This window comes from Nuphar pumila, chromosome 6 (assembly GCF_984573655.1).
Source record: "Nuphar pumila chromosome 6, dmNupPumi1.hap1.1, whole genome shotgun sequence".
Classification (NCBI taxonomy): Eukaryota; Viridiplantae; Streptophyta; class Magnoliopsida; order Nymphaeales; family Nymphaeaceae; genus Nuphar; species Nuphar pumila.
The window spans coordinates 53,984,638-54,008,122 of record NC_143254.1 but is presented as its reverse complement, the minus strand read 5'-3'; positions in this window follow the sequence as shown (position 1 = coordinate 54,008,122).

Below are 23,485 nucleotides of genomic sequence, written 5' to 3'. Positions count from 1 at the left end.
CTTAAAAAAAGAGAAAAAGATGCAAAACGCAGTCGAGAAAATGAGTATCTTGACCCAAACACATACAAACCTTATCTTAACCATTTTATGTTAGAGATTTTGTGTGGGCCTACGTATGTAATTAATCACTCATTATAAACTATCTAAGGTATATGGGCCCATTTAAAGTGATTTTATACGATTGAGTCATATGACATCTCATAGAGTATGGTTATAATAACATGTAAATACCTAATGTGCACTCATATATCAATTTTTTATTTTATGATGGACTGAATTAGAAAAAAGACAATATAGCGGTTGCAAATGGGTTATGGTCCCCCAAACCATATATAGTGGCGGTTTTTTTCTCTCCCCCATCAAGAAAGACATTATTTATCTCTCGTTTGGATTAGAGAAGAATGAAAAACCACTAATAGAGGTTTTGGAAGATCAAAACTCTATCAAGATCTATCGGCGTAACGATGGATTTGGGTACGCTTTCGCACTATGCTTTATTTATTTATTTTCAACGATTCAGCATGAACAAATTAGGGATAAATAAGGATTATTCCACTAAGGTTTTCGACAATTGATATCAGAGCCATTGTTCTTGTTGAATCATTGAGATATTCAAGATTTCTTATTACATGAGAACCCTTTTGTTCGACATGAGGATTCGGTTTTGTCTTGGCTTTGGGTCACTGAAATTCCATCAGATTCGGCCCCCACATGACTGTCAGTATTAGGGGCTATTAAAAAAAATTAACACTGCCAAGCCAACAGTGCTTTTGGAGGGCAGAAGGACTGACGACCGGAGGGCACACCCCTCCGGTGGGCCCTAGGACATCAAACAGTGTTAAGCAGCCTGTCAAACACTGTCCAACTGTGCGTAGGCACCATCGGGTGCCTGCACAGGAAAGAAAAGAAGAGGGAGGGCCAAACAACCCTCCTCGATTACTCATCAAAAACAGAATGGGGGCGATGACTCCCTCCTCCTTCTGGTGGTGGGTAAGATCAATGGAAGGCGTTTGGCTAACCCTCAGACAATGTCTGGTGAAGCACAGGCACCATTGGGTGCTTGCATAGTATGGAGGTAGATAGGGAGGGACATATGGCCCTCGTCAAATGTCATGCCAGCATCCGATGATGGTTGGATGGGGTCGGTCGATAGCCCCAACCACTGTCAGGCAGTTAGGACCCGACAATGGGAGGCCAGGTATGGCCTCTGCCCGACCCCGATTCTGTCAGGGTCGTGCGGGGCCAGATTCGGGATGGGTCTAGTCTGACCTGACCCATTGGGCTTGCCCACCCTTTCCTTTGTAACCGGGTATGCTAGACCCGGGTTGGGTCAGGCCTAACCCGACCTGCTGGGCTCACCCGCCCCCTCTCCCTCTTGTTTTAAGATATTCAGTAGGATTTGGATCGGGTCTGGTGTGACTCAATCCGTCGGCTTTAGCCCTAGGCCCTTTAAGGCATGAGTTTTGGATTCAAAAAGTTTTTTTTGGATCCAAGCCATTAGGTTTACCATTTTGAAAGCTTGTGAAGGTTGTTTTGGGTCATTTTAGTGGGTTGACTTAGGATATTTTTTACCCAATTTGGATATGACCATTTGGATTATGGATTTATGTATTTTTATACATACATATGCATGCAAATACATATAAAATTCAATCTTTGATATTCTTCTTTGGTATAAATGTCTAATATTTTAAAATGAGTTGATTGAAACAATATATTACCAAAGTAAACTCTCTTATGTAAATTGACTTGTTTGGAATATTAACATGATTGTATATTTGAAATTCATGTGAATAGTAATCGGCCCAAAAGAATATTGCTATTTGGCCGAGTTCAAATATACATTTGGTAATGAATATGGGATAATTATCAAGTTTTTCATGTGAATAATGAGTCGGTCCAAAAAAAAGCTTGTTGTTTGACAAGATTAATTGTCCATGTTTGATTACTATAATAAGAGTATCACTTACAAGTTGATATTTTTGTCAAAAGACTAAATTTCAATGTTGTGTTGGGTATCTTGTGATGGAGTTCAACATAGTTTGAATTTGTTAATTAATGTTAATGCAAGTGGATATGTATATTGATTGTGAGCGTGTTGTGGTGTGCTTATTTTGTTCTTTATTCAGTAAATATTTTTGCTTCTACAATATCTGCAAACATCAATTCAATCCCTGTTTTGAATGACACAAACTTCAAAAACTAGAAAGATAACGTTATAATTTTTCTTGGGTGTATAGATTTGGATCTTGCACTTCGAGAGGATCAACCACCTACTCTCACAGATAAAAGTTCTACTGAGGATAAAAGAAATCATGAGAAGTGGGATCGATCCAATCACATGAGTCTTATGATCATGAAACATGCAATTTTGAAAACTTTCAGAGGCGTTATGTCTGAAGAGGTTAATGCCAAGAAGTTTTTTGAGAAAATTGAGAAATGTTTTGTTAAAAATAAAAAGGCTGAGACAAGCACTCTCCTTGCGAGTCTTGTTTCAATGAGGTATAAAGGAAAAGAGAACATAAGGGTGTATATTATGGAAATGTCTCATCTTGATTCAAAACTAAATGCACTAAAGTTAGAGTTGTCTGAGGACTTACTCGTATATTTGGTTTTGATATCTCTTTCTACATAATACAATCAATTTAAGGTCAGTTATAACTACCAAAAGGATAAATGAACTCATTTCTCATTTTGTGCAAGAAGAGAAAAGGTTGAAGCAAGAAAAGATTGAAAGTGCTCACTTGACAACTACCTCTAAAGACAAGTATAAGAAAAGAAAAAAGGGTAAAGAAGTTGCAGTAGACCCTCCATCATAGAAGAAATAGAAGAAACATCAGGATGCAAAGTTTTGTTGTTTCTTTTGCAAGAGCGAGGGTCACATGAAAAGCGATTGTACCAAATATCATGTTTGGCGTGAAAAGAAAGGTACTCTCCTCACTTTGGTTTGTTCTAAGGTTAATTTAACTTCTGTACCCAATCACACTTGGTAGATAGATTCTGGTGCTACCACTCACATAACTATGTTTATACAGGGTTAATTAAGTTGTCGAATGTTAATTGATGCTAAAAGATTCGTCTATGTGAGCGATGGTAAATTAGTTCGAGTTGAGGCAATAGAGACTTTTAGGTTATTACTAAAGATTGATTTTTATTTAGATTTAAAAGAAACATACGTTGTACCATCATTTAGACAGAATTTGGTTTCTATTTTTGTGTTAGATAAATTTGATTATTTTTGTTCATTTGAAAATAGTTAGTTTAAGTTGTTTCTCAATTCAAATCTTATTGAAACTGGTTCTTTATCTGTGGTTGATAATCTATATTTGCTTGATATTGTTGCCTCATATAATAAAACCTTGCATGCAAGTTCATGTGGAACAAAACATAAATTAGTCAATGAGAATTATGCTATATTGTGGCACAAGCGCTTGGGTCACATTTCTAAACAAAGAATAGAATGACTTGTGGCAAGTGGAATTCTTGATTCCTTTAATTTTACTGACTTTCAGGTTTGTATTGAGTGCATAAAAGAAAAATAAACAAACATAAAGAAATTAAGTGTCAACAGAAGTACAAATGTCTTAGAACTCATTCATACTGATATTTGTGGATCATTCCTTACAGCTTCCTGTAATGGTCAATAATATGTTATTATGTTCATAGACGACTATTCATATTATGGCTACCTATATTTGATTCATGAAAAGTCTCAGTCACTGGATATGTTCAAATCATTTAAGGCTGAAGTTGAAACTCAACTTGGCAAAAGGATTAAAGTCGTCAGATCTTATCGTAGTGGTGAATACTATGGTAGATATGATGGATCAGGTGAACAATGTCTAGTGCCATTTGCTAAATTCCTAAAGGAATATGGTATCATTCCATAGTACACCATACCAGTCAGTTCTAACATGAATGATGTTGTTGAGAGACAAAACATGACTTTAAAGGACATGGTAAGGAGTATGATTTGTCATTCTATTTTACCAGAATCCTTCTGGGAAGAGGCTCTAAATACTGCAACTTATATACTGAACAGAGTAATCAAAACCCCATATGAACTGTGGACATGCAAGAGGCCTAGTATGAAGCATTTTCATATTTGAAGATGTCTAGCTGAGTCAAGGCTATATAGGCCACATGAAAGAAAACTAGACAAAAAAATGGTTAGCTGTTATTTTGTTGGATATTCTGAAAGATCTAGGGGTTATAGATTTTATGACCCTGTGAATAAGTCCTTTTTTGAGACAGAAAATGCTTGGTTCTTTAAGGATGTTGAGTTTGAGGGAGGTGATAAGGTAATAGACATTGCTTTTGAAGAAGAATTTATTTTTTTCTACAGTTGTTAACAATAGTCAGATTTCAATTTCTAACATTATTCAAACAAATCTGAAACAAGACAATGTTCAAGATCTCCCCATCTAAAATCAAGAGTTTACTCCTAAAAAACAAACTCAACAACCTCAAGAAACTCAAGAACAAGTGTCATTGAGAAAATTTACTAGAGAGAGGAGAAAGGCAATTCCAAATGATTATATTATTTTTCTCCAAAAACATGAGGGTGACACTGGCTTAAATGAAGACCATTCAATCAACTTTCATTAAGCTATAAAGAGTTTTTAACTCTCAAAAGTGGATCGATGTCATGCATGAAGAGTTTAAATCCATAAAATACAATGACATATGGAATCTTGTCCCATTACCTGAAGGTGCGAAGCTTATTGATTGCAATTGGATATTTAAAACTAAGAGGGATTCAAAAGATAATATGGAAAGATATAAGGCTCGTCTTGTTGCGAAAAGGTTTACTCAAAAGGAAGGCATTGACTATACAAAGACTTTTTCTCCAGTTTTTTTATGAAATACACTTTTAGAATAATGATGGCATTTATGACTTATTTTGATTTGAAATTATATCAGATGGATGTAAAGACTGCATTCCTTAATGGTGACATTAATGAGACAATATATATGGTGCAACCAAAATGTTTTTTCTCATGCGATGCAAAGAAAATGGTTTGCAAATTAAAGAAATCCATATATGGACTCAAGCAGGCTTTTCGTTAATGGTATCATAAATTTCATCAAGTTGTCATCTCATTTGGTTTTGAGATAATGTGGTTGATGAATGCATATACCATAAAATAAATGAAGATAAATATATATTTTTTATTTTATATGTTGATGACATAGTACTTGTCAGTAATGATATATGCTTATTGCACAAAACCAAGAGATTTCTGACAAAAAAATTTGAAATGAAAGATCTTGGTGACACTTCTTTTGTATTAGGAATTCAAATACATCGAGATCATTTTTGAGGTATTCTTAGATTATCACAAAAGGGCTATATTGAAAAAATTCTTGACAGATTTAGCATGAATGATTGTAAACCATGTGACACCCCTGTTGCTAAGAGAGACAAGTTTAGTCTCGCTCAATGCCCAAACATCATTTTGAAGTAAAGGATATGGAAAAGATTTTCTATACATCAGCTATAGTGAGTCTTATGCATGCTCAAGTGTTGAGATGTTAGACAGATATTTGAATAACTCATGAATGGATCATTGAAAAGCAGTCAAATGGGTCATGCGATAATTACAAAGAACAAAAGATTGCATGCTCACATACAGGAAGCCGAATCAATTAGAGATCATTGGGTACAGGTTATGTTTATCTATTAGCCGGAGGAGCTATCTCTTGGAGGAGTACTGAGCAGACACTCATTGCTTCTTCCGCTATGGCGGCATAGTTCATAGCTTGTTATGCGGTATTCAATCATGGAATATGATTGCATAATTTTATCACTGGACTGCAGATTTTGGATAACATTGAAAGACCATTGAAGTTGTTTTGTGACAATAAGTTGGCAGTATTATATTCCAACAACAACAAGAGCTCGTCAAAGTCGAAACATATAGACATCAAGTTCCTTGTTGTCAAAGTCGAAACATATCTATTGAATATATTGGCACAAACTCCATGATTGCGGATCCGCTTACGAAAGGTTTACCACCCAATGTCATTCACAAGAATACTGCTCGAATGGGTATTGTATCATTTAATGATATGTTGGTTTAGTTGGAGTTTGTATTTGAATGTTTTGGAATAAAGATAAAGTTTTTTTATTGCAGTATAAGATTTAGGTTCTAGTTTCACTCTATACTTGTTTATTGTGATCTCACTAAAGAATAAAGCATGACCAGTTGAAAATAGGCATGTTCAGATCACATTACATATAATTTCTATGCTTCATATCTATGCTTGATCTATGTCGTTGGTTATGTCAATATATGTGATCATTGATGGATCTATTTAAGATGAATGTAATCATGATCGCTTTGGTTTTATGTTGACATGATCAATGAACCAGATTGCTAGAGATGTTATTTGGTAAGATAGTGTTATTGAGCTCATAAAATTATTGTATAATGCGTGATTGTATAATGACATATGTGGCCGAAGTGAAAGATTGTTAGATATTTTGCATGGGCCTACATATGTAATTAATCATCCATTATAAACTATCTAAGGTATGGGCCTATTTAAAATGATCTTATATGGTTGGGCTATATGACAACTCATGGAGTATGGTTATAATAATGTGTAGATACCTAATGTGCGCTCGTATGTTAATTTTTAATTTTATGATGGGCTGAATTAAAAAGAAGACAATGCAGCGATTATAAATGGGTTATGGTCCCCAAAACTATATACAGTGGTGGTTTCTTTTTCCTTCCCTATCAAGAAAGATATCGTTCATCTCTCATTCGGATTAGAGAATAAGAAAAAGTCACTAATAGAGGTTTTGAAAGATCAAAACCCCATCAAGATCTATCAACGCAATGATGGATTCGGGTACGCTTTCGCACTATGCTTTATTTTGTTTTTTTCAACGATTCAACATGAACAAATTAGAGATAAATAAGGATTATTTTTCTAAGTTTTTGGACACTCTACACCATAGAAATCTTCATCATTGCCAGAAAACAACCCAAAAAACAACAAAATTTAAAACAAAAACACATGCACTCATGACCTTAAAGAGAAGATATCATCATTCTCCAACAGAAAATGAAGATCGATCAACGAAATGCTTACCTCACTCAAGGAGACGACGAATCTACATCTTGACTCATCGAGAAGAACTTGAAAACCTTCCTCTTCTTCTTTGCCTTCGTCATCATCATCTTCTTCTTCATCGTCGTCGCCATTCGCAAACAGATATGTGGCTTCCCAAAGAAGAAAAAGCGTTATTTCATCCCCTGATTTCCCACATGCACCGCTCGCATGTGCCATCTGCCTTCTCCGCTATCGATAACTTCCATGTAATGATAATCCATCAATAATCAGAAAAAAAAATATCAGAGAGAGAGAGAAGGGACGGAGGGAAGGAAAGAAAGAAAAAAAGGAGGGAAAGGAGGGGGAGTGTCTCGGATGCCACAAAAAAAGGCCAACTCGAGTCACATGCACGCTGAAACGAATGTTTCCCTCGCTTTCTCTCTCCCACATATGATGGGTCTATCCCACATTCGGTCCTAACCGTTCAACCAATGGATCTGATCGATGTGGACTAATGATACCCATCCCGATGTATCTCTTCGACTCCTAGGATCAGGAAGGATAGAAAGCCCTTTTTCATGAAAGAGGCTCTCTTTCATTGAAAAATGGGCCTGCCTTCTTACAAAAAGGGGAAACCAACATCTCAGTGACAAATATATGGTAGGATCCACATCATAATAAATACAAAAAAGCATCTTTTATGTCAAAATAGATTCATACCTTATTTGAGAAAGCACTCTACGATGAAAATCCATCTCTAGATTCTGAAACTATGCTACGCATTAAACCACAATACTAGAAATTCAATTATTCAAAAAAAAATATTAGAAGCAATAAACTAACAAGGAGTGAGGAAAAGGGAAAGAGAGAGGGTTTATAAGAAACAAAATCACATTAAGACCCTATAAAAGCTTTTATATTTATAGGGAATAACAATGACCTTAATTATAAATTGGATTTAAGATTAATCCATTACATTAGATAAAATCCAAAATTAAAACTCAAATAAAAACCTAAATTAAGAACTCAATCCCGATGAATTTTTTAAGCTCGAATTGCAAGTTACCCCATGTTTACATCATTCTCCTCGGGTTTGAGAAAACTCAACATTGAGTTTGTGCCATTTTCGCTTTTTCCAATTCAGCTTAACTCATGAAAACCATAAAATTGATACATCTAGAAGATTTTCTTTTTTTAGAGAAACATCTAGAAGATTATCTAACCAACCAAATGTAGTTACTAGCTGGTCAGGCCTCGTGCCAGTCAAAACTCAATAGAACCGGGCGGCGGCATGCCCGTATTATAATCACAACTATTATTTCAAAACTCAACAATGGTTGGGGTCTGAATTGGGTCCAAGATCCCAAAAAGTAGACCATGAACACCAGAACGGGGCTGCGAATAGCCCGTATCAGCCTTATGAGCTGATGGGTTGGGCATCCTCCACCTCTAGCTTGGGCAAGGGATGGAAGCCACCGACCCTCCATGCGGTTGCAAGTGGGTAGGTCAAGGCTTTCGCCAACCGGCAAGCCTCCCGCCAGCCAAGTCTGTCCAACGGAGGGTTGTAGGAAAGACCCAGGCTGGTGGCGAGGATTTTGCTGGTTGGGAAAATCCCAAATGAAAGATTAGAGGTGGAAGTAGGGGTGACAACGGGTTGGGTTTCATTTGGACCTAGGTGGAACCAGACCTGATCCCGATTTTTGGGTGTGGTATCAGGTTCAGACTCAGGTCTAATCGAACCCACCATAAGAGAAACTATACCCGGACCCAATAAGAACTACATGAACGAGACCCAGGCCATACTTGATAAAATAGTATTTTTTATCATTTTTACATTGAAAAGTTGCAGGTGTTAATTGAAACTTGGGTCAGGCCCAGGTCTAGTATAAAATTTAACAAACTATACTCGGATCCATGTATTAATCGGACCTGGTTCTTAATCGGGTCTTCTTATTTATCACCATATTTGGACCCTAAGGTTTGCTATGGGTTGGGTCCGGGTAAACCTGACTTGTTGACACCCCTAGGTGGAAGTGGGTTGGGTATAGGGATGGCAGTGGACCGGGGAAAAGCGGGGCCCCGCCCCGTTTGGACCGGGGATGAAGGGTATGAAACGGGGATGGAGGCGGGGACGAAGGTTAAAATCCATCCCCGTTCGGGGATGGAGGTAGGGATGGACGTACCCTTTTCCCCGCCCCGCCCCAATCCCTGCCTCATCTCCACCTCATCCCCACCCCGCCCCGTCCTTGCCACTTTTTCCCGCCTCATCCCCATTTGAACCGGGGATGGAGGACATGAAACAAGGATGAAGGCGGGGGTGGAGGTTAAAATCCATCCCCGACGGGGGTGGAGACCTTGTCCCCCGCCCCACCCCACTGCCATCCCTAGTTGGGTACCACTGCCTGCCCCTTGTGCCGAGCTCGGATCGCCCCAGCCACGCACCTCTATCGAAAACATGCCATAGGTGGGCGGCCAGGTGGTGGCTCTTCCTCCCTGAGTTGAATTGGGGGTTGTAGCTTCTTCGATTAATATGTTGCTCGGGATCGATTCGACCATGATTTCGCTCAATGCTCGACTCATAGATGAATGACTTACATCCACTGCCTGAATGATGACCCCATTTGCTTTTAAGATCAATGTATTTTCTGCGTTGGGGATGTTGAGAGGTTGCCATGTACCGATTTGACAAAGAATAAAGATTTTATGTGGTTCGGCAGGAATTGCCTATGTTCACAGCCGCATTGAGATCCTTTACTAAGATTGAGATACACCACATTACAAAAAAAAGATTGCCCTCTTTAAATACAAGAAATTCAGGATAACTTGTTTTGAATAAGATTATAAAACTAACCATGAAGTTGAATCCGCAGAAATTAAGAATTTATATCAAAGGTAAAAATCAAGTTTCATACTCCAAATAAGAAAAAAAAAAGGTTTGGACGATTCGAAACCTATTCTACTTCAAATCGACTGATTTTGGTTGATTAAGATGATTTGAGCCAAAATATTTTGGAAGGGGGCCGAAAGGACCCCTGTTGACATTTCTCACAAAACATTGGTTTTAAGCAGCGCTACAAACAGATACCCGAGAGGTCAGACTTGATAGGGAACGATACTTCAACTTACCGATGGATCGAAGAAACAAACACGAAAAAGTAAGAGAAAAAAAAATAGTTAGTTCCGTGATAACTGCCTACATCTATGACTGCAGAGTCTTCTTCTCTGTTTGATTGAGTTGAGCCTCCTTAAGTAGGCGTGTACCAATTTTACATGAAGTCTACTAATGTTGTTTGATACACAATAAGGTGATTAGGGTAAAATTATAGAACTACTCTTAAAAAAAAAATTTATCTCGAAACTAGCACCCCAAACCCCCCACGTCGGTAGAGGTGTTAACTTCTCGCCAACTTACCATGAAATTGGATTCACAAAAATTAAGAATTTATATGCAGGTAAACAGGCTCCACACTCCTCCAACAAAACATGTAATTAGTATTTGATTCCCGTGGTTTTTATTTCCCTTGCATAAGCTGAAGCTGGTACACCCCTATAGGGTGGTTTGCCCCGTTACATGAAAAAACCCAGTGCTACTAACTGGTTGGACTGTGACAAACCCAGCGGATATGGATAAGGTTTGATGTTGAGGTGCTTGTTCTGGATCTGGGTCCAGGCAGATGTAGCTTATGTAGAGGAATACTCAGGTCCAAATGTTGATAACGTAAACCAGATCCATTCAAATATTTTTCTTTTTATATTTTTGACATTAAAAAGCTGCGGATCTTAATTGAAACTCAGGTGAATATCCAGTTTTCGTTTAAAATTTTTTAACCGAACCCAGGTCATATACCACTTAGGCCTTGTCAACTCGACCTGATTATCAAGTTTCAAGTATTTTACGTTAAGCCCAGATCAAGTCAGGCCTTGTGGACTCGACTCGTGTAAAGCCCTACTTTTTAAAGTGTCCTGCCGCTAACGTGAAAGGAGGCAAAGCTGGCTCTGTCAACTATAGGATGGGTTCGGGCCCATATCCTAAAACCGGATCGTGAAAAGAAGTTGGACTGGAAAGAGGACCAAACGTGACTAACTAGAAAAGCTAAGTACTACTTCCCCTGGTAAAGGGCCAGCGAGCCACATTGAGATCTGAAAGTTTTAGGATCATAGTCTAACCCAGGTGGAACCAGACCTGGCCCCGATTTTTGGGTACGGTATCGGATCTAGACCCGAGTCATATCGAACCCACCATAAGAGAAACCATACCTGGACCCGATAAAAACTACATGAACCAGACCCAGTAAAACCATATTTTTTATCATTTTTACATTGAAAATTTGTGGGTCTATCGGAACTCGGATCAGGCCCAGGCCTGGTATAAAATTCCACAAACTATACCCAGGTCCATGTATTAATCGGACCTTCGGGGTCTGAACCGGGGTCTTAAATCAGGTCTTCTTATTCATCACCATACCTGGACCCTATAGGGTTTTGTTCGGATAAACCCGACCCATTGACACCAATAAGTTAGGCAGACCCCCACCAGTTACACACGATACTATTGGGTTTTGAACTTGCAACGTCCCAACAGAAAGTGACATGAACTAACAGCTCCTACCAAGAGGAGCCCCCGGTTGGATTCCTTTGAAAGAACAGAATGATCCAATTTATCCCTTCTGACAAAATGAGAACCAATTCTGTGGCCATGAGTCAACAACGAGTCGATTATGGTTCATTTAGAGTTCTGTGGTGTAACTAGAACAACTGAACAAGTCGGTGACTTATTAATGGGACATCACAAGTTGTGAATGTCACTTGTTGATGGGATGTCACAAGTTCAAAATCCACAGGTGGGGTCTCTTGCCACAAAGTCAAAGTTGAGTGTACTCCCCGATGGGCAGGGGCGACTTTAAGAGTTTTACTAATAGGAGGCCAGCCAATGTGCAGTCTGTGGGGTTTTTCAGTAACGCCTCGAAATCTTAACCCAAACTTTTTGAAGATCTTTTTTTTTAATACAGCGGAAACCAAGCATACCATAGGGCTAAGCATTTCAGAACAGTACAGGTGGAGCAAGAACAAAACATTCTTTTCATTTCAATATCAATAAAAATTAAAATCAGAGTTCTCACACTATCCTTGAAACAGTAAATCCAAAATCTTGATCGAAGCCTCATCCCGCAGCCGCTCCTAACTCCAATTCTTCACCTGAAATTTATAGGAATTAGACTACAACTGTCTAAGTAGGAAATTCGTAACTTTTAATGTGGTACATCATGAATCAAGTATGTGATATGGGTGTTATGTATGATTTTCAGTACATACAAGAATAAGTAAAGGTCTATGCTACGACAGTCAACGATTTATCATAAGCTAACTGACAGGTAACATTAATAGTGGCATTTATATATCCCACAACCACAATACGAATCCACACAATTATTCAGAGAAATGCAATTATGACAATTCATAATTCAAGTACGCATTCATACCACAAGGTGCATCCATTATGCATAAAGAAACATTAAACAATACCACGAATTGCAAATCAAGTAGAATAGAGCATTTAACATGCATTAGAAGTTAAACATGTATCCATCAAACATATAACAATTAAAGGAATAGATAACATATGCATGTTCTAATGCATAGCATGAATATGCACGATTTATAAGTAATGCATGATTCCTTTATTATCTTTCCTTAAGGTCTTTCTTCTCCATATGCATGCCCTATTAAATGCATACAATTTAAGTTCTTTTTAATTATCGTTGCCCACGGATACACCAAACGGGTACAAACTTCGAGTTCAAGTTAGGTTTCCAGGGTAGCTTAGCACACAATTTATATTTTATTACTAGGTTTTGAACTTAGCCCTCGACCGAATCACCTTCGGAACATTAGACCTCCACATCTAATGTCGGGGACACAAGGGACACCCCACACTCACAACTGTCACTTTTTTGGTACCAAAACAAACTCACAGTTGTGATCAATACATCACTCCTAGCTAAAGTGGCGGGCTCTCAATAAAATCGTGGCTAGGAGAATGAACCTCAATATCGGGTTCAGGGGACCAAAATTTATGTACACGGAGTTTTTGTATCCTCACAGTCTCCCCAAACCTGGAACTCTAAGATCTCCATTCTCCAGATGGATGATCCCAGAACGTATATTGAATTGTTCTTATTCATTATATTTTTTTTTTATTAAGAGTCAATTATTGAGTTATGCAGTTCCACATGCAAAAACAAGGCAAAAGCTCGCATCAACCCCTGCGAGAACCATCACGAGACGCCAGCCCGTGGAAACACATCAAATAGTGCAATATAGAGCAATAAAATCACATTTACAAATCAACATGCAAAGTTAATCATAGGCTTGCAAATCAACATGCAACATAAGCTCGCAAATCACCAATGTGTAGCTCTTCACAGCCTACCACCCGTGGCATCAATAGAACAACATAATTAAAACCATCATATAAATATGATTATTAAGATGCATTTAAACAATTAAAGAAAGAGCAAACCAAAGCTCAAGGCTCTCCAGGCCTGTGATGATTCATTTAGACCATTGATGCATCATATGCAAAAATCATCACAACTTTAATTTGTGCGATGAGGTCAACATGCCTCCAAATGCACATCCATTCAAGCCAATTTAACAATGTGCATGAGTTACCACAATCATACGCATGTGTTCATAATCCATGTGTAAGTGTTTTCATGTAATCACTTAACACACATGCATTCATCCATCATTCATAAGCACATAAGAACATTTATACATGATTTTACATGTTAAACACACATCAATTTTGTGTATGCACATGTACTTAGAACCAATCCATAAATGCACGATAATCAAATATGTCCCGTAAATGTAGGCACATAAAACCTTTTCATGCGTTAACATCCACACACATGAACATAACCCATATTTAGCAATTGAAATTTCAGAGCTGCATACATTCATATCATGTATGTGCCTATATCAAAACAACTTTGCCATAACATATTAATAGACATCAAATACCTCACATGTTACAAACTATAAAGCATGCTAACATGTGCCAAATGCATGTGCACTCATGCAACCCTAACACAATCATAAGCATGTTATATCTTAATCATATGCATCTTCACTATGTGTGTCACCTACATCACATACGGGTATTAACCAATGCATATCTCTTTTGAGTGTGGGAGTGTACATGTAAAATTTCGCATACACATCAAGCATACATGCTCAAAGAAAAATGTTAATAACTGAACCATGATCACCTTCATGATTGCACAATCAGTATATTGAAAGGCTAAAATAACATTTTTCATATACACTAGCAGAAAGACGTGTTTCTGCATATGCTAGGGAAGGTGATCGGGTTTACCATTCCTGGACCCCCATCCTTTTGGCTAAACTATCCAACTCAATCCAAAAAGTCCAGGATTCTAGACACATACATAAGCACTGTTTCAATTAACAACTTACTTGCTAGCCTTTTTCCTTTCTTTACGTGGGAGAAAATAGAAGCTCCAAATCTGGGGTTATCCAACTCAAGAATTCGAAAACCCCACGGCTGGGGCCATCCACTACCTCACTCGATCCCCCACAGACCGATGCTATGGAATTTATACTCATACTTGGCACAATAGTGGGTTTTTTCACTTGTTACAAAATTAATAATCGATAAGTACCACTCACAATATGGTGCATTTCGAACTGTACTCATACAGTATCACTGTTATCACAATCTGATCCGAAAGTTTTGTTTGTCACTGACCAAATTCTGTAGACGTGAGTATTTTAAAAAGTGAGCTTACAGAAAAACATCATATACTGAAACCATTCCAATGTGATTGTTTTTAACATACAATGGAGTTACCTCTCTAAACTCATGAATCTATATAGAGACTTGTACATGTAATTTATGTTCAAGGAATACATTTCACAGTATACCTATTAATGCAACATGTATACATTTTGAGGAAATGACTCAGAGAAATACACTTAGTCTATTTTCAACATTTTGAACCACCTATTTAACACATATTATGATATCAACTAAAGCAAGACATACAAGAGGTTGTATCTCAAATATCGAGAATTAGAGAAGATAAACAAACTGAGCAACTCGTGGTTTGGTTTAGTTCAACTTGGAACGACTCACAATAGTCCATATGAATCAATTCTAAACCCCATGTGGCTGTAAACAATTTGAGCTCGAACGACCCTTGTTTGGTTCATTCATCTTGTTTACCAGCCATCTTTACGAAAATAATATGAAGTTTCAGAGCACTAATCTTGTATTATAGAAGTATGAGATAGAATAGGGATGAATAAAACAAATAGCCATTGAATCCTCCCCCCCCCCCTCAAATCTGGGGTTTCTTTGTTCAATACCAAAAATCCCCAAATTAGAGGATCGATCCGAGGGTTTCTTAGACATCCAACACAATCTGCTGACCCAAGACCCAACTATCAAAAAATACTTCGGTGGTTCTTATTCGTTGGATGTTGCAGTTACCAAAACCCCTCAATTCGTCAACTGGTTTTCCGGCAGCCAAGACTCAATCGAACCCTCGGTTCCCTTTCTTTGACAAACCCTAATTGCACACCGACTTCATTCAAGACTTATAGAAAAAGGTACAAGATCCTACCTGCCTCCGGTGACTAGAGAAGCACGGGAGGTGGTCGGCACTGTTGCTCGTGATCTCAGTAGCGTCGTGCATCCCTGGTTGTGCGGTGACTGTGATGGAGCAGGTTCTGGTGGCCTTGCAGTCACGCACGAAAACGAGAGATTGATGAGAGAGCGTGAGAGAAAGAGGGCGAGACTCCCCTCTTTAACAAGCCAAAAATCTCCATCCCTCCGAGAAAGATGGAGTCGATTACGCGTTCTGTAACCTCCCCCTCCCCTATCGATCTTGCAAGAATCGTGCCCTAGGCACGATTCTTGTTTTCATGTGTTTTATAAAACAAAGCCTGGGTCGGGGTCTGAACCCTGACCCGCAATGCCGGATCCACTCTAACATGGATCTGGGTTGGCTTTATAGTGTTGGATCCATCCTAACATGGATCCGGGTTGACAGTGAACTGTCAGATCCACATGGATCCGGGTAATGAATCCATAAATTGGATCTGGTTGGCTTTAATGTGGGTCCAAACCCCAATTACCCAAATCTTTTATTATATATTCTTTTGGATCTGGGTAACGGATTCCGGGCCCAAAACCTTAAAATTTGCAGATATTACATCTTTCCCCCCTAAAAATAATTTTGTCCCCAAAATTTCTGAGAGACTCTTTGTCCTGAATAACCCCCACTTATTCCTATTTCTCGAAATGGCCTCATCTTTTTAGAGAAGACCCAAACATAACTTCAAATCAAGGTCTAAAATCGCTCACAGAGTAGCCCTTTCATCCACAAGAGACACAAACATGTCATTATATCAAGATTTAAAATCAATAACGATCAGATTATGTTACAACTAAAAGCCAAATCTATTGATTCATATCCAGCTATCTCCATCAATCTTGGATAATCCCCACAATTTACCATAACTCTTTATTAATTAAAGATTAACAAGATCTACGTCAGATCACCTGGTCTAGGAAATGTACAACCTCACACAAAATTACCACCCTAGAGGGTATACCTGGCCTTGGACAATACACTATCTCACAGGAATTTACCGTCTTTGCGGCTACCCGCTCTTGGACAGTGTACTTCCTCACAGAGATCCACCCCTCTAGCCGGATTCAAATCATATATGCATCTAAGACATTTAGATCATTTCATCATTTCATGTGCTTTGATAATTCTGACATCATATCACAATCGATGATTTCGATGTGAAACACGCGCACATGTCTACTAAGAGATTTAGTCAAATATTCATGATACACACATCAATCATGCTATGCCATTATAATAGATTCCTTCAGACAATCATCTATAATGCAATCATCTATAATTTGAAACTATGTAGGCGTGAAATCATTTATATGTTAATATAAGCATCATAATAAAAAGTACCAGTAACACGACCAATAATAAAACAAAATAAATTATACTTACAGAGCGCTTGCAGGGTATGGCATGACCGTGATCTTTGATTTAGTGTTCCGACGCTCTGATACCATAACTCTAACGTCCCAAAATCTTAACCCAAATTTTTTAAAGATTTTTTTTTTAATACAACGGAAACCAATCATACCATAGAGCTAAGCATTCAGGAACATTACAGGTGGAGCACGACCAAAACATTCTTTTCATTTCAATATCAATGAAAATTAAGATCAGAGTTCTCACACTATCCTTGGAACAGTAAATCCAAAATCTCAATCGAAGCCTCATCCCGCAACCATTCCTAACTCCAATTCTTCACCTAAAATTTATAGGAACTATACTACAATTGTCTAATTAGGAAATCCATAACTTTTAATGTGATACATCATGAATCCAGTATATGATATGGGTGTCATGTATGATTTTCAGCACATACAAGAATAAGTAAAGGTTTATGCTACGACAGTCAACAATTTATCATAAGCTAACTGGCAGGTAACATTAATAGTTGCATTTATATATCCCACAACCACAATACGAATCCACACAATTATTCAGATAAATGCAATTATGATAATTCATAATTCAAGTACACATTCATATCGCAAGGTACATCCATTATGCATAAAAAAATATTAAACAATACCATGAATTATAAATCAAGTAGAACAGAGCATTTAACATGCATTAGAAGTTAAACATGTATCCATCAAACATATAACAATTAAAGGAACAGATAACATATGCATATTCTAATGCATAGCATGAATATGCACGATTTATGAGCAATACATGATTCCTTTATTATCTTTCCTTAAGTTCTTTCTTTTCCATATGCATGCCCTATTAAATGCATACAATTTAAGTTCCTCTTTTTAATTACCGTTGTCCGCAGATACACCAAACGGGTACGAACCTCGAGGTCAAGTTAGGTTCCCAAGGTAGCTTAGCACACAATTTGTGTTTTATTACTGGGTTCCAAACTTAGCCATCGACCAAATCACCTTCAGAACATTAGACCTCCACATCTAATGTCGGGGACACAAGGGACACCCCACGCCCATAAGTGTCACTTCCTTGGTACCAAAACAAACTCACAATTGTGACCAACACACCACTCCCGGGTAAAGTGGCAGACTCTCCCTAAAACCCTGACTAGGAGAATGAACCCCAATATCGGGTTCAGAGGACCAAATTTACGCACACAGAGTTTTTGTATCCTCACAGTCTCCTCAAGACCGAAACTCTAAGATCTCCATTCTCCAAATGGATGATCCCAAAACGTATATTACATTGTTCTTATTCATTATCTTTTTTTTATTAAGAGCCAATTATTGAGTTTTGCAATTCCACATGCAAAAACAAGGCAAAAGCTCGCATCAACCTCTGCGAGAATTATCACGAGACTCTAGCCCGTGGAAACACATCGAACAGTGCAATATAGAGCAATACAATCACATTTGCAAATCAACATGCAAAGTTAATCATAGGCTTGCAAATCAACATGCAATATAAGCTCGCAAATCACCATTGCGTAGCTCTTCACGGCCTACCACCTGTGGCAACAATAGAACAATACAATTAAAACCAACACATAAATATGATTATTGTGATCCATTTAAACAATTAAAGAAAGAGCAAACCAAAGCTCAAGGCTCTCCAGGCCGGTGATGATTCGTTTAGACCATCGATGCATCATATGCAAAAATCATCACAACTTCAATTTGTGCGATGAGGTCAACATGCCTCCAAATGCACATTCATTCAAACCAATTTAACAATGTGCATAAGTTACCACAATCATATGCATGTGTTCACTATCCATGTGTAAGTACTTGCATGTAATCACTTAACACACATGCATTCATCCATCATTCATAAGCACATAAGAACATTTATACATGATTTTACATGCTAAACACACATTGATTTTGTGTATGCACATGTACTTGGAACCAATACATAAATACACAATAATCAAATATGTCCCGTAAATGGAGGCATAGGAAACATTTTCATGCGTTAACATCCACACACATGAACATAACCCAGATTTAGCAAATGAAATTTCAGGGCTACACACATTCATATCATGTATGCGCCTATATCAAAACAACTTTGCTATAACATATTAATAGACATCAAATACCTCACATGTTACAAACTATAAAGCTTGCTAACATGTGCCAAATGCATGTGCACTCATGCAACCCTAACACAATCATAAGCATGTCATATCTCAATCATATGCATTTTCACTATGTGTGTCACCTACATCACATACGGGTATTAACCAATGCATATCTCTTTTGAGTGTGAGAGTGTACATGTAAAATTTCACATACACATCAAGCATACATGCTCAAAGAAAAATGTTAATAACTCAACCATAATCACCTTCATGATTGCACAATCAGTATATTGAAAGGCTAAAATAACATTTTTCATATACATCAGTAGAAGGATGAGTTTCTGCATATGCTAGGGAAGGTGATCGGGCTTACCAATCCCGGACCCTCATCCTTCTGGCTAAACTATCCAACTCAGTCTAAAAAGTCCAGGATTCTAGACACATACATAAGCGCATGTAGGTTCATAACAGTCAACATGTCACACGCACAATATGTTCAATCTACATAACATTAAACTCCTTCGATGTCACATGGGAGAGAATAGAAACCCCCTTCGATGTCACATGGTTTGGAAAACCAGTGTGTGCCCCTTTTTCGTATGAAATGGCCTGCAACCCCTCCCAGTGGGGAAGCCATTTAATATGAACTAGTGAACCCTGATGAAAAATGTGTGACTCAATGCACTACTACGCAGGCAATGCATGAGCTCTGTGTTTTTCCTGCAAGGTTGTTTGTTTAAATGGCAGGAAGAGCAGCCATTTTTATATAAAAGCAGTCATTGTTCTCATGAAAACAACTAGCCCTTAAATTCTTAATCCACTAGCATTTTTCTGTAAGAAAATGATAGTAAATGGGGAATGATAAGCTGATAAGTTAAAACTTTACGCTACTGTTTCAATTAACAACTTACTTGCTAGCCTTTTTCCTTTCTTTACATGGGAGAAAATAGAAGCCCCAAATCTGGGGTTATCCATCTCAAGAATTTGGAAACCCCACGACTGGGGCCATCCACTACCTCAGCCGAGCCCCCACAGACTGATGCTATGGAATTTAAACTCATACTCAACACAGAAGTAGTTTTTTTCATTTGTTACAAAATTAATAACCGATAAGTACCACTCACAATATGGTGCATTTCGAACTGTACTCTTACAGTATCATTGTTATCACAATCTGATTTGAAAGTTATGTTTGTCACTGACCAAATTATGCAAACGTGAGTATTTTAAAAAGTGAGCTTACAGAAAAACATCATATACTGAAACCATTCCAATGTGATTGGTTTTTAACATATAATGGAGTTACCTCTCTAAACTCATGAATCTATATAGAGACTTGTACATGTAATTTATGTTCAAGGAATACATTTCACAGTATACCTATTAATGCAACATGTATACATTTTGAGGAAATGACTCAGAGAAATACACTTAGTCTATTTTCAGCATTTTGAACCACCTACTTAACACATATTATGATATCAACTAAAACAAGACATACAAGAGGTTGTATCTCAAATATCTAGAATTAGGGAAGATAAACAAACTGAGCAACTCGTGGCTTGGTTTAGTTCAGCTTGGAACAACTCACAACAGTCCATATGAATCAATTCTGAACCCCATGTGGTTGTAAACAATCTGAGCTCGAACGACCCTTGTTTGGTTCGTTCATCTTGTTTACCAGCCATCTTTACGAAAATAATATGAGGTTCCAGATCACTAATCTTGCATTATAGAAGTATGAGATAGAATAGGGATGAATAAAACAAATAGCCATTGAACCCTTCCCCCCCCCCCCCTCAAATCTGGGGTTGCTTTGTTCAATACCAAAAATCCCCAAATTAGAGGATCGATCAGAGGGTTTCTTGGACATCCAACACAACCTGCCGACCCAAGACCCACCTATCAAGAAATACTTTGGTGGTTCTTATTCGTTGGATGTTGCAGTTACCAAAACCCCTCAATTCGCCGACTAGTTTTCCGACAGCCAAGACTCAATCGAACCCTCAGTTCCCTTTCTTTGACAAACCCTAATCGCACACCTACTTCATTCAAGACCTACAGAAAAAGGTACAGAATCATACCTGCCTCCGGCGACTGGAAAAGCACAGGAGGTGGCCGACATTGCTTCTCATGATCTCAGTAGCGTCGTGTGTCCCTGGTTGTGCAGTGACTATGATGGAGTCAGTTCTGGTGGTCTTGCAGTCACGCGCAAAAATGAGAGAGAGATGAGAAAGCATGAGAGAAAGAAGGCGAGACCCCCCTCTTTAACGAGCCAAAAATCTCCATCCCTCAGAGAAAGATGGAGTCGGTTACGCTTTCTGTAACCTCCCCCCCCCCCTATCGATCTTGCAAGAATCGTGCCCTAGGCACGATTCTTGTTTTCGTGTGTTTTATAAAACAAAGCCTGGGTCTGGGTCCGAACCATGACCCGCAATGTCGGATCCATTCTAACATGGATCTGGGTCGGCTTTATAGTGTTGGATCCATCCTAACATGGATCCGGGTTGACAGTGAATTGTCAGATCCACATGGATCCGGGTAATGGATCCATAAATTGGATTTGGTTGTCTCCAATGTGGGTCCAAACCCCAATTACCCAAATTTTTTATTATATATTCTTTTGGATCTGGGTAACGGGTTCCGGGCCCAAAACCTTAAAATTCGCAGATATTACATTTTCCCCTTGAATAAATCCAAACAATAAAAAGTCAGTTGACTTATTGTCTTCAACAGTCGTACAAGTCACCAATTTTGTTCCTTGGAGTTCGGTTTCACTCATCCCTTATGTCATCCTCCATATTCATACCCCTCTTAAATCTTAAACTCTATAGATGGATTCAACATGATCAATTTAATAAGAATTGACCCTCGAATCATATTTTTTATATCATAAATTTTTTTTACACAAGCCAAATTTAGATCATTTAAATATCAATTTTAATCTTAACTAAATGAATGATGTAAATCACATCTATGGAGTCCAGTTTGATCAAAACAACTTGCATCAATGAGATCCTAAGGAGGGGTACAAGATAGAGATGAAGATAGAGATGACTTTAGGTAGAGGTGTAACTGGATCGGGTATATGCAACCCGACCCAATGTTTAAAACTGATTATACTCGACCATAACTGGACTCATGAGTTTTGGTCAAGTCCAAAATATACACCCAAAGTGAAAATAAGTCGAGTCTTGGGTATTGTTAATGAAGACCCAACCCGAATATGCCCGGAGCTAAATGATTCTCCATATTTTAAAACCGAACCTGACTTGATTATGGACTCAACTGACTTGATTATGGACTCAAACCGATTATACACCTAAACCCAACCCGACTATATACCTGAACCAACCCATACCTTGGCATGCTTCATATCTGATCCATCTGAAAGTTTCTAATTAGTAAATATTATATATTCAATTAAACATTTAAAGATGTTGATAAACTTATAATTAATATGCATTGCATTTTAGTAATTTAAACTTTAATTATTTTTTGCACATACTTCGTATAAATCTCAAAATAATACTTGAGAACTCATTGAATTTGATACATTTTGAATGTGATATATCATTGTTTTTTTGTTTCAACTTAAAATGCTTGGTAGGCATGGATATATTCTTTTTATATTCAAATTTTGACACTATTTAGAATAGTTATTAAGCTTTACTTTGTTAGCATATAATCTTATTAATAAACAGTTTATTTCATTAGTTTTACATATTTTTTATTGGCAGGTAATTAGGTTAGAATACCGATCATATCAAAACCTGAGCTGAAACCCGAACCCCAATAAAAGCAGGTTTACTAAAGACCTGACATGTTATACCCAAACCTGTTAACCGATATAGGTCTACATTTTGTAGCTGTACCCAAACACAAATTAGATCAGGACGGGTTTGAATCTTACTTTTAGACCCAATTCAGAATCAGGTCTGATAGGACCCAACGTGAACCCGAACCGAACCCAGTTACACCCCTAACTGTGTAGATGAGGGGGGCCGATTTTTAGTTACTTAACAATAACTAGGGGGTACGGCCCCTTTTCATATGGGATATTGAGATTTAAGGCAAATTTGCCTCGCTCCAAACAAGGATCATTCCCTCACAATGGTTATGAAACGATTCTCATTTGCCCGTTTCTCATGCACAAGCAAACGTTTTCTTGAGGTTCGAAATCACATTTGGGGTCATTTTACTCACTCCATGTGGTTCAAATCACATTAAC